This window comes from Pristiophorus japonicus, chromosome 5 (genome assembly GCF_044704955.1).
Source record: "Pristiophorus japonicus isolate sPriJap1 chromosome 5, sPriJap1.hap1, whole genome shotgun sequence".
Classification (NCBI taxonomy): domain Eukaryota; kingdom Metazoa; phylum Chordata; class Chondrichthyes; family Pristiophoridae; genus Pristiophorus; species Pristiophorus japonicus.
The window spans coordinates 200,447,162-200,458,844 of record NC_091981.1 but is presented as its reverse complement, the minus strand read 5'-3'; positions in this window follow the sequence as shown (position 1 = coordinate 200,458,844).

The following is an 11,683-nucleotide window of genomic DNA, read 5'->3' as shown; positions in this document are numbered from 1 at the left end:
GCTTTTGTACTCCATCCCTCTTGCAATGAAGGCCAACATTCCATTTGCCTTCCTGATTACCTGCTGCACCTGCAAACTAACTTTTTGGGATTCATGCACAAGGACCCCCAGGTCCCTCTGCACCGCAGCATGTTGTAATTTCTCCCCATTCAAATAATATTTCCTTTTACTGTTTTTTTTTCCAAGGCGGATGACCTCACATTTTCCGACATTGTATTCCATCTGCCAAACCTTAGCCCATTCGCTTAACCTATTTAAATCTCTTTGCAGCCTCTCTGTGTCCTCTACACAACCTGCTTTCCCACTAATCTTTGTGTCATCTGCAAATTTTGTTACACTACACTCTGTCACCTCTTCCAGGTCATCTATGTATATTGTAAACAGTTGTGGTCCCAGCACCGATCCCTGTGGCACACCACTAACCACCGATTTCCAACCCGAAAAGGACCTATTTATCCTGATTCTCTGCTTTCTGTTAGCCAGCCGATTCACGATCCATGCTAATACATTTCCTCTGACTCCGCGTACCTTTATCTTCTGCAGTAACCTTTTGTGTGGCACCTTATCGAATGCCTTTTGGAAATCTAAATACACCACATTCATCGGTACACCTCTATGCACCATGCTCGTTATATCCTCAAAGAATTCCAGTCAATTAGTTAAACATGATTTCCCCTTCATGAATCCATGTTGCATCTGCTTGATTGCACTATTCCTATCTTGATGTCCCGCTATTTCTTCCTTAATGATAGCTTCAAACGTTCGTTTGAGACACTACTTCCTCACCCTCAATCTGTATTACAAATTCAACCACACTGTGATCACTCATTCCGAGAGGATCTTTTACAAGGAGATCGTTTATTATTCCTGTCTCATTACACAGGACCAGATCTAAGATCACTTGCTCCCTTGTAGGTTCTGTAACATACTGTTCTAAGAAACAATCCCATATGCATTCTATGAATTCCTCCTCAAGGCTACCCCATGCGATTTGATTTGACCAATCGATATGTAGGTTAAAATCCCCCATGATTACTGCCATTCCTTTTTCACATGCCTTCATTATTCACTTGATTATTGCCCGCCCCACCGTGAAGTTATTATTTGGGGGCCTATAAACTACGCCCACCAGTGACTTTTTCCCCTTACTATCTTTAATCTCCACCCACAATGATTCAACATTTTGTTCATTAGAGCCAATATCGTCTCTCACAACTGCCCTGATATCTTCCTTTATTAACAGAGCTACCCCACCTCCTTTTCCCTTCTTGTCTATCTTTCCGAATTGTCATATACCCCTGTATGTTTAATTCCCAGGGTGGATCCGGCACCAGAGAGCAGACAAGCACAGCACCCGAGGCACAGACCGCTCAGCACGACTGCGGGGGGATGATCCAGCTGAGACGACCTGAACACACCTTCCAGGCTCCAGTGGCAGGACTCCGGAGGAAGAAAATCGGATCCAAAGGCGACTTCCCCGCTTCGGTGGCAGAACCCGGGGAGAAGAGAATCACAGCAGCCGACATCATGGATGGAAGAAAGATGGCGCCCAGACCATGAGGTGAAGCACTGAAGGAGTAACACGTGGTACCAAGCGAAGAAGAGGATTGGGGTAAAGATAGCAAGGCTCTATTAAAGGAGGCCAGCAACCCACCACACTTAAAGGGACAGTCCCACATTCTCACTCAATGTAATAACAACTGTGAGCTAAATGTAAAGCTTGTAATTGATGATCAGAGTTTTATACATGTAATAAGCAAAGAAAAGTTGAGTGATTGCGATCGGAGCTACAGTTTATCTACAATAAGCAATGAAGCGTTGTGCGATGCAGGATTTCAACTGTATTCTGATAATGTAGCAGACAAACACCAATCAGAAGCACACAGGTCCAGTGGGCTACCCAATGCTCTAGCCTGCGCCCCTGGGATCAGAATGATGCACCACGGAGTGTGGCCACAAATAGTTAAAATAGATAAGCTGCAGAGCAAACGATCTCAGAAGGGCAACGGCACCGGTATCGATACCCTGCCCCTGGTCGGCTCCACCTCTCAAGCACCCGATGGCACCAACTGCCACGAGCCTGAAAGAGCAAACTGCGCTAAGGTGTAGCACCCAGACCCCATCACCACCAAGGCTACACCTGGGAACGAAGGGTCACCTGCAACGGTTCTCTCAATTGGGACCGGGACCAGCCAGGATACCAAACCAAATAATGCCTGGGCAAGCTAGTTAGCAGTTCCCTATGCACTGCTAGACGACTGCTCCTCTGGGAGCAGCAGCGACCCGGGGTGCAATGAGAGGACAGGAAGGTCACAGGCATCTCTGAACCTGCCCGACTCTAGGAGCAACGGCAAAGGCCCCGAGAGCAGGCAACTCAAGCCAACCGGGTTCCCACTGCCAACACCAGGCAATGCGCCACCACCAGGCTACTTGGACACCATCCAGCAGCTCTGGAACTAGCTTGTCCTCACGCACCGGTGCTGACCCCAGCACTGATCCCAAAGATATACCCTCAATGTATCTCATCAGTCAAATCTACTTGCCTCACAACTGTACCACAAATGCAATGATGTAAATGCAAATTTCCTTTTTCTGGACTTGAATGTATATGAATGTGATGAGCCACCAGCACGATCAACATGCGGGGGGGGGGGGGGAAATGGATGTATGTAGCCATGGACACACACATGGATCACACCCAGAACCCACTGAAGCCCCACTGCATCATTGACCCATCCCAACTGGTAACCACTACCCAACGTTGTGGCAATAAGGATTTGGGGGTTAACAGGGAGAGAGCCATGCCAAAGCACAGCCAAGGTGCAAGGGCTGTTGGCACTTAAGTCTGGGGAGAGCGAAGCCAGAGCATATAATGCAAAGGTATTGGCACAAAAGACTTGGGGGAGAGTGATGTTATATATGTATACTATAGATATACTCTCTGTGTGGTCACTGTATAGTTGCATAAGATGGAGACTTGTTTACCGGAGGTACCATCATAACAAGGTTCACACTGTATACACTATGCTAGCACCACTAGAGGGTGCAACTGGTGGAGGCCCAGGGGTCACCTGTACACCACAGGTACCCAGGTATAAAAGGGAGTCCACCATGTGGTTTCCTCACTCTGGAGTTATATTAAATGGACTAAGGTCACTACAGTTCAAGTGCAATACTTTGCCTCATGGAGTCATTATCAGAACAGTGGTGACTTTGATAGCCAATGGCTACGCGTGTCCACCCGGTCCACTTGGCAGCAGGTCTTCTTCCAGTAAGTGTGAGATTATAAAATGTATCAACATTGTGAGCATTTCTTTTTGTAAGACTGTAATTACTGCTGAAAGATAAGATTCAGCTAAGCTTTTGCAGAAGTGGGCATTAAACCAACGGCTAAGCTAATTGCTGTTATGGCTGCATTCTGTCATTGTGAAGCTATGTCAAGGTGGGATAACAGACATTGCAAAGGCAGCATGAAAGACACTCGTTAGATGAACCACATTTGGGAATGCTCACATGAAAACAGGATGTTGAAACTAAATGTCAACGTATGATTGGATAAGAAGAGTTCACTGGCCTAAACAGAGAGGGATAAAAGAAGAATGTTTAACCTGAGATATGCAGATGTAGAGGAAAAGCACTTACTTGCAATGGTGGATCCATGCTGGCCATCTGAGCCTAACATCACACAAGTACCCTAGCCTCAAGGGTGGATCAAGACTGGCAAATGCCTAACAATCCCCTCTTGTACGTGAACAGTGGATTTGGAGAGAACAATGGAGACATCACACGCTATTCTGTCCAGTGACTGAATAGGGTAATCTTGTTTGGAGCTGTAACTTACTGTCATGAAATACTAATCTTTTGGCTGTATTGATTTCTACTGTACCTACCATTACCAATATGGATTCAAGTTTGAATCTTTAAGTTTGAGGTGAAACCCTCTTACACAAGCTACAAATGTCTGCCACTACCTGATACGATAGCCTGAGCTCCTGAGGCAATAGTGTTTAGTCATGTCTTGGAAGCTGATCCTCTGCCTATATACCCTGTGTTGGAGGTATGGCCTCCTGTGAGCTGAACCCCTGTGCTCATCCTCTCTCTCCTGTGGTGTGGAAGGTCGGCGAGGAGAAGGCTGCTGCTTCTGCTGGTGCTCTCCTTGGTCCTCATCTGATATATGACAGATGTAAAGTGGAGATCCGATGCACAATCCTCCAGTGCAGTGAGAGTAACCTCCAATGTAGTGATAGTGGTGCCAATGTACTGAGAATGACCTCCAAAGTTATAGAAATCACCTGCCAAGTACTGAGTGCTCATAACAAGTGCTGTGAGAAAAAGACTTTCCTTTAGGAAACAGGTGTGAAGTCTCAGTACCTATTGGATTTTTTGATTGCCCCTCAATTGCTGCTGTGCTGTCACCTTGCTTTCACTGGAAGTATCCAGGAGGCCCGGGAATCCTGTGCACACACAGTAAAACTTGAAGCCCCAAGCAAAAAAAAAGGCTCTTAATATTCTCTGAACTTGCTTTAAATTACTTTAAATTGCTAACCCGCCTCTCCCGAGGAGGTTTCTCGCTCGCAGCCGAACGCGCGCCAGTGAAATGCAGAAGCCTGCTCCCAGACCCACTCACTCTTTCCTGTTAACATTGCGGCCAATAATTCTGTGCTTGTAAGGACAGCTTTTGTTATGAGACCCACTCTCTGGAATGCAGAGTTGTTGTAAGTTAGCTGTAAAACAAATAGTCATGGTTATGGAGGAGATGACATTTGTAGCCGAGTTTAAAAATGGGACCCTTGCAAGGATGTTAGCGAAGACCTGGAGGGCTAAATCATCCCATGCCCAAACTTAGCAACTGTAAAGTGAGATTTCCCTCAGCCTTTCATTATCGTGTATACTGTCTGTATCATTCTCTCGAACAAAATCTGTAAAATTAAGATTCTGCATTTAGAACCTTTATTCCTGAGACAAGAGTTCCAAGCTGCTTTCTCTAACAGCAGTAATCAACAGTGAGCGTACACAATTTGTATAAACTGGAAAAAATTGTGACTTGAAGATTAGATTTTTGGATAAGCAATCTCACAACACAGAGGCAGTGGAGTGATAGAAAAAGATGGTGCAGAGATAGATTTGAGTGTCATCATCGTACCTGTAGAAGCTGACTCCAATGCCATGGATGTTGCTGCCAAGGAGCAGCATATAGATGAGAGAAAGGGGGTCAAGATCAACTCTTTGAGGACCTCTGGAGCTAACGGTGCAGTGGGCAGGAAGAGAAGCCATTGCTGGAGATGCTCTGGCTATAATCAGATAGATAAGAATGGAACCAATTGAAAGCATTCCCACTGAACTGGAAAAAGGAGGAAAGGATGTTAGAGGAGGATGATATGATCGACCATGTAAAAGGCTGCAGAAAAGTCAAGGAGGATGGGGAGAGATAGTACAACATGATCACAGTCATAGAGGATGTCATTTGTGACTTTGGTTGGGGCCAGTTCAGTACTGTGACAGTAATCAAAACCTAATTGGAGAGATTCAAACATAGAAGGCATGGATTTGGGAGGGTACAACACATTCAAGAACTTTGGAGAGGAATTGGAGTTTACTGGTATAGTAGTTTGCAAGGACGGGGGTTGGTCAAGGGTGTTTTTTTATGGAGGGAGGTGATGATGGTGATTTTGAAAGACAGATACCTGAGGAAAGAGAACCATTTACAATGTTAGCTAGCATGTACACCAGGCAGGGAACTTGGGTAGTAAGCAGTTTAATGGAAATGGATTAAGAGAGCAAGAGATGTGTCTCATGAACAAGATGAGCTTGAAGAGGACATAAGGTGAGATAGAAGAGAAACTAGAGAAACACCTGGGCTGAGGGCTAGGACAAGGGAGACTGTAAGAAGGTTTAGCTTAGTGGGCAAAGGGATGGGAGGAAGCAAGCGAGGCAGCTGAACGGATGGTCTCAATCTTAATGACAAAGTAGTCCATTAACTCTTTGCACTAGTCTTTGGAGGGGATGGTGCAGGGGCCAGGGGAGAGGGGTTTAAAGACAGTTGGTAGTGAAGAAAAGACGCCGGGAGTTATCTTTTTTCTCCAGGATAATTCTTATGCAGTGTGCAGTTTTATCAGAATATAAGCATATAAGAAATAGGAGCGGGAATAGCCCATGCGGCCCCTCCAGCCTCCTCCGTCATTCACTAAGATAATGGCTGATCTTCTACCTCAACTCTACTTTCCTGCCCTATCCCCATATCCCTCGATTCCCTCAGTGCCCAAAAATCTACAGCCATCTGTGGTAGAGAATTCCAAAGATTCACAACCCTCCAAGTGCAGAGGTTTGCCTCATCTCAGGTCTCAATGGCAACCCCTTATCCAGAATCTATGACCCTTAGTTCAAGACGCTCCAGCTAGGAGAAACAGCCTCTCAGCATCTACACTGCCAAGCGCTCTAAGAATTTTATACGTTTTGGCAGAGGAGAGTTAGGCCGGCTAGCACTAGATATGGTCCAGTCAAGTCTGGTGATGGATGGCTATGTAAGTTGTCTGCCAGGTATGCTCATCTCTGCACCCCTTGGACTTTAGGGAATGAAGATGGGGTCCATGCTGTTGAGTATGGAGAGTCAGACTGAACACTGTGAGCTCAAAGTAAAGTGTGACCTTAGTCTTTTATTGCTGGTCTCCAGAGCGCCTCTCCAACTTGTGAAGCCTGCTTAAAAACCTGTGCTCCCAAGGGATTATGGGATCCCGTGGGACTCCAGGGGATGAGCCCTCTGGTGGCTGTAGAGAGTAAATACAAGTATACATATATAACAACACTCCCCCCCCCAATGTCAATAGTGTAACTATTTACAATGTGAGTCGATCTGGAGCCCTTCTTGCCCTGGTTGATTGTCTCCGTGTGAAAGCTAGTGTTGTTGAATCATTTGTTGGGCCCTCGCTGGGCTGCTGTGCAGCTAGCCTTGCTAGGCTGCCTGGTACGTTGGGCCCTGCTGGGCTGCTGTGGATGATGGATTCTGCTTCGTGGTCAACCGTGGAGCCAGTTGCCACTGGTGTGTATGTTGGGGATCAAAAAAGGTAAGGTCCAAGGTGGGTTGCTCAGGATAGTCCATGAATCTGAGTTTGATTTGGTCCAAGTGTTTCCAGTGAATGAGTCCATTTGAAAGTCTGAGCCGAAACACCCTGCTCCCCTCTTTGGCCATGACAGTGTCGGGAAGCCACTTGGGACCTTGTCCATAATATAATACAAATACAGAATCATTGATTTCAATCTCACGTGACACATTTGCGCTATCATAGTATGCACTTTGTTGAAGCCGCCTGCTCTCTACCTGTTCATGTAGATCAGGGTGAACTAACGAGAGCCTTGTCTTAAGTGCTCTTTTCATGAGCAGTTCAGCAGGTGGGATCCCAGTGAGTGAGTGGGGTCTCATGTGGTAGCTAAGCAGGACTCGGGATAGGCGTGTCTGCAGTAAGCCTTCAGTTATCCTCTTCAAGCCTTGTTTGATGGTTTGCACTGCTCTCTCTGCCTGACCATTGGACACTGGTTTAAACGGGGCAGATGTGACATGTTTGATCCCGTTACGGGTCATGAATTCTTTGAACTCAACACTGGTAAAACATGACCCGTTGTCGCTCACCAGGACATCAGGCAGGTCATGTGTGGCAAACATGGCCCGCAGGCTTTCAGCAGTGGCAGCGGACGTGCTAGCCGACATTATCTCACATTCAATCCACTTGGAGTATGCATCTACAACCACAAGAAACATTTTACCCAAGAACAGGCCTGCATAGTCGACGTGTACCCTAGACCACGGTTTGGAGGGCCAAGGCCATAAGCTTAGCGGCGCCTCCCTGGGTACATTGCTTAACTGCGAGCATGTATTACATCTGTGAACGCAGGACTCTAAGTCCGCATCGATACCGGGCCACCATACGTGGATCTGGCTATCGCTTTCATCATTATGATGCCTGGGTGGGTACTGTGGAGGTCATTGATGAAGGTGTCTCTGCCCTTCTTGGGGACCACTACTCGATTGCCCCACAGAAGGTAGTCTGCCTGTATAGACATTTCATCTTTGCGCCGCTTTCATGGCTTTATCTCTTCCTGCATTTCCACTGGGACACTGGACCAGCTCCCGTGAAGCACACAGCTTTTGACTAGAGATATATGGGCCCAAGTTTCGAGTCACGCCTAGAACGGCGCAGTCCCGACATGGACGCCGTTTTTCGCGACACAAAGTGCACCTAAAAAAAACCTCCAGATTCTCCACCTTCCTGCAGGTCCTCTGGCCCTCGGCGCGGCGCAGCAGGAGCTGTAGGGGGCGGAGCCAGGTCCCTGCGCTGAAAACAGTGCCAGGACCTCTGCACATGCGCGCTACAGTGGGTGCGCAAGTGCAGTAACTCCAGGTGCCCGAAACTGTGTGGGAGGGGCTGAAGCACGCAGCCCCTAGCCCTGGCCCAATGGACTCACTGGGGCTGCGTGAATAAAGCTCCTCCCACGGCCAGCTCCTGCTTCCTCCCGACCCGACTCGACTCCCGCTTCCCGCCCCCCCGCCTCCAGACCGGACCCGACCCGACCCGACCCGACTCCCGCTTCCCCTCCCCGCCCCGGACCCGACCCGACTCCCGCTTCCCCCCCCACCCCCGGACCGGACCCGACTCAGGCCCCCCCCCCGGACCCGACTCCCGCTTCCCCCGCCCCCGGACCCGACCTGACTCCCGCTTCCCCTCCCCCACCGGACTGGATCCGATCTGACCTCCCTCCCCCCGACCTGACCTCCCTCTCCCCGACCCTCCATGGATCTGTCCTCCTCTGCAACATGGTGGTTTTCAGGTTTAACTGGCTTTGCAGCTCGCCTGCACACTCATTGGAGGTGTCCCATTGTTCCACAGCCGTTGCAAACATTCTCTTTGAATTGGCATGAATGGAAACGATGATCTCCCCCGCAGCGCCAACAAGGTGTTAATGGCCTTGCATTCATCACCCTTGATGGTGGACTCTGAGACATCTGCAGACGTGTAGCTGCAGGTATGTGTGACCTGCCCTGTACATTACGATTCGAAAATAACATCACTTTGTTCACAGTACTTGTAGCAGCACTTGTGTGCTGAGAGATTTGCTTCGTATTGTCACTGGTGGCAATGAACACCTGGGCTATCGTTATGGTCTTACTCAAGGTTGGTATCTCTACAGTCTAAAGCTTGCGAAGTATGGTTTCGTGGCCAATGCCAAGTACAAAAAAGTCTCTGAGCATGTGCTCCAAATGTCCTTCAAATTCATAATGTCCTGCAAGGCCTCTTAGCTCGGCGACATAACGCACCACTTCCTGGCCTTCAGACCTTTTGTAGGTGTAGAACCGGTACCTTGCCATCAGAACGCCTTCCTTCGGGTTCAAATGCTCTCGGAACAGTGTGCACAAATCGTCGTACGATTTCTCCGTGGGTTTTGCTGGAGTGAGGAGATTCTTCATGAGTCCATACATTGGTGCCCCACAGACGGTGAGGTGGATTGCCCTTCGTTTGGCAGCGCTCTCCTCTCCATCTGGCTCGTTGGCCACGAAGTATTGGTCGAGTCACTCCACAAAAGTTTCCCAATCATCTCCCTCCGAGAATTTCTCCAGGATGCCCACTGTTCTCTGCATCTTTGGGTTCGCTATCTGTATCTCATCACCAGTTGTTAAGTATGGAGAAATAGTCAGACTGAACACTGAGCTCAAAGTAAACTGTGACCTTAGTCTTTTATTGCAGGTCTCCAGAGTGCCTCTCCAACCTGTGAAACCTCCTTAAATACCTGTGCTCCCAAGGGATTATGGGATGCCTTGGGACTCCAGGGGATGAGCCCTCTGGTGGCTGTACAGAGTAAATACAAGTTTACATATATAACACATGCCAGGGTGATTGATTTGGTATTATTAGCTAAATCTATTATATGCCTACTAAACGGTCAGTTCTTAAAATGTGGACAATGCTGCGTGTATCACCCATCCAGGGTTGCCCTGAGAAGATGCTGGGCCTTGTCATCACATAGGATTACATCGGATAAATGACACAGAAACAGGCCATTTGGTCCAACCAGTCCATACCGGCATTTATGCCTCACTCCAGCCTCCCACGTCTTTTGTCATCTAAATCTATCAGCATAATCCTCTATTCCCATCTCCCGCATTTGCTTGTCTAGCTACCCCTTAAATGCATCTATACTATTTGCTTCAACCACTCCCTGTGGTAGCAAGTTCCACAGTCTCACCACTCTTTGAGTAAAGAGGTTTCTTCTGAATTCCTTATTGGATTTCTTGGTGACTATCTTATATAGTTATGCTCTTCCCCACAAGTGGAAACATTCTCTCTGTATCCACTCTATCAAAACTTTTCATAATTTTAAAGACCTATATTAGGTCACCCCTCAGCCTTCTTTTTTCAAGAGAAAAGAGAACCAGCTTGTTCATCCTTTCCTGATATGTATGCCCTCGCATTTCTGTTATCATCCTTATAAATTCTCTCTGCACCCTCTTCAGTGCCTCTATATCCTTTTTATAATATGTCGACTAGAATTGTATGCAGCACTCTAAGTCTGGTTTAACCAAGGTTCAATAGAGCTTTAGCATAACTTCCCTACTTTTCAATTCTATCCCTCTAGAAATAAACGCGAGTGCTTGATTTGCTTTTTTTTATGGCCTTGCTAATCTGCGTGACGCAACTTTTAGTGATGAGTGTATTTGCACTTCGAGATCCCTTTGTTCCTCTATCCCACCTAGACTCGCACCCTCCAATAATCAGAGTGATTATGCGCACGAACATTTTTGTGTCATTCTGCACATGTGCACCTCGGACTCCGCCCCCTTTTTGCGCATGTGTGCTCGATCCGGACGTGCATGCGCAATACGATATATGAGGAAGCCGGAAGTGCAGCCGAACCACAAGCCACGTGCAGCTCATTGCAACTCGAGCCTGGAGTTGGAGCTGATGTTGCTTCTAGGGCTTTTGGGTTATCTCCAGGACTTTTGCCTAGAATATCGCAGAGATTGTTTACATGAATATTTTTGCAGCCTTCCAAAAAAGAGAGGAAATTGGAGGTGGGAGAGAGAGTGGGTCAGAGAGAGAGACTGGTTGGAGAGAGCACGTGGTAGAGAGTGAGAGAGAGTGGGGCAGAGAGAGAGGGAGACTGAGACAGAGAGAGAACGACTCGGGCAGAGAGAGAGAGATCGGGGCAGAGAGAGACAGAGACTCGGGCAGAGAGAGAGAGAGCGAGTGGGGAGAGTGAGAGAGAGTGGGGCAAAGAGAGAGTGGGACAGAGGGAGAGAGAGACTGGGGCAGAGAGAGAGAGAATGGGGCAGAAAGAGAGTGAGTGGGGGAGAGTGAAAGAGAGAGAGAGACTGGGGCAGAGAGAGAGAGAGAGAGTTGGGCAGAGAGAGGGTGACTGGGGAAAGAGAGGGGTAGAGAGAGACCGGGAGGAGGTAGAGAGAGGGGATGGGAGAAAGAGATCGGAGGAGAGAGAGAGAGGGAACTCAGGTAGAGGAGGTCAGGAACTCGGTGGTGTGGGTAAAGAGTACAGAGAGCACGGTAGGGATGGGGGAAGAACGTGATCCACATCTAAAGGGGGGGGGTCTGAGAGCGAGAGCATGATCCAGATGATAACAGATCACGTTCTTCCAACCCCAACCCCTGTACACCCACACCACATTCTCCCTCTTCTCCCC